This window comes from Bidens hawaiensis, unplaced genomic scaffold (assembly GCF_021521415.1).
Source record: "Bidens hawaiensis isolate Kalapana, Puna unplaced genomic scaffold, B.hawaiensis_p1.1 tig00014601_1, whole genome shotgun sequence".
Lineage (NCBI taxonomy): Eukaryota > Viridiplantae > Streptophyta > Magnoliopsida > Asterales > Asteraceae > Bidens > Bidens hawaiensis.
The window spans coordinates 26425-28626 of NW_027492273.1; positions in this window are offsets into that span (position 1 = coordinate 26425).

Here is a 2202-nt window from a genome sequence, read left to right on the forward strand (position 1 = left end):
TTATCATGGTTTACTAAAATTGTGAAACTCACCAACTATTCGTAGTTGACCCGTTTTCTCACATGCTTTTCAGGTACAACTAAGATAAAGTGATTGATTACGTGCTAAGTGCTTGATGTGTGTAAGGTTTGCGTGCTGGACGTTAGGATACATTATAACAGATAGAATTATGAACCGTAATGTATGATGTGTGTATCACCTAGACGGTAATGAAAGATGAGATAATGTAATTTTGAAGTATATTAATGCATTCGGTTTTCTTTATAAACAATGTGGTTGATATCAGAGGTGTCTGTCGCATCCCGTTTACGTTTCCGCTGCGGTTACGGGGTGTTACAGTTACTGTAACGATTCCGGCAAATCCAGGTATACCCTAGCCGGTATATACTATTTACGTGTCATTTAGTATTGATTATATGAGTTATAGTACGTGTATACGAGTATATATGATTCATAGTACGAATCATACTCAATTATATAGTGAATCGTATTGGAATTACAATTAACCAATGAACGATTATTGAAACCCGAACGAATCGGGAATTACATTATAGACGAAGTATATAATGTTTAGTGATGTTTACGAAGTATTAATGCTTCGGGATAAGTGAATTATAGCACAGAAAAAGGATTTCGATTTATTAGTACGTCGGTACGATAAACGAAACCTTTAACATCAAACCAAGCAAGAGACGATCGATCAAACCGAAAAAGATGCACAAATACCGACAATACGATGTTTTAAGTCATTTAATGTCATGGGTTAAGTTTTTTAAGTTTTTAAATCAGTTTTATGTAAATTTTATTCTAACCCGAAAAACAACCATTTTAGGCTCGTTTTAAGCCGAATTACGAGTTTAAACGAGAAACGAACTGAACCAGATTATCCACAACATTATCCGGGTTGCGTAATCCGAATATGTGGCTTAGAATGGACTTGTGGGTCCCACCCCACCCCATATGGTGGACCGATCGGCCCACCCTATCCATGATATCAATTCATTTTTCTTTTTTACAACATCAAAACTCTCTCAAATCTTTCCATACATTCAAGTGTTCATCAAATTCATCACTTTTAACCAAGAACACAAGGTATAAACATGTTATAATGCATAATCATTGGTGTTGATTTCTTAACTTTGAGTTGTTTTGCAAGAACAAGAGGTTCCAAGTGAAATATGGGTGAAAACCCGAGATGGAACCGATCCTTGCTAGATCAAGTGATGTATACAAGTTATACACGGGATCTTGATCCAAGAAACGAGTTAAAAGTGTCAATAACGAAGTTTTACGGTTAGAATCTTTAAAAATGAATTTCCAAGTGAAAGACGGGTGAAAACCCGAGATGAAACCGACTCTTGCATGATCAAGAGATGTATACAAGTATACAAGGGATCTTGGTCCAAGAAATGAGTAAAAAGAGTCGAGAACGGATTTTTACGGTTAAAACCTTTGTTTTTACATCAAAACCGACACTATGAAAGAAATGGTTTGATTGTTAGTGTAACTTGCTTGGTATAGTGCTATTGTGCTTGTAAGTGTTGTATCTAGTGGCTAGCAAAGGCTAGAAACCAAGATCTTTGCGATCTAACGCTAGAAAACACAAGATAGTTCGGTTTTCGTGTGATTTAGTGATTTTGGACAGATTGTAGTGTGCTTAGAGTCGGGTCATGAAATTTCACAGAGATGATCTACACATGAAAATATGAAATCTGTGAATTTTTGGTAATTTTTGGATAAAGGATGAATATTTGGTGAATTTAATGCTCGTTTTTGGCCAAAAATGGTGAAAAATAGCTAAACTTGATGAAAAATTCTGAAAAATTTAGGATAAGCTTTTTATAACATATAAAGGTCACACACAAAATTTGAGCTCAGTTGGAAAAGTCTAAGGGGGCTTTTCGGTAAAACGAGTTCGAGGGCTTTCTAACTCGGTTTTTGTGAAAATGGCTTGAAAAATAAGTTTTGGGTTCTGGAAAAATTCCAGGGAGTTATGAGGATGGCAGGGATCATCCCAGAAAAATTTGGGATTTTTCTAAAGTTTTTGGTATTTTTGACATATTTAGTGTTTTAATAATGTTTAAAAATAGATAAATAAATGTAAATATAAAAAAATAAATCTGGAAAATTTTTATAAAACTTCTTACTGTCAAAATAAGTTTTGTGCAAAATTTCAAGACCCGAGACTAAACGGGTAATTAT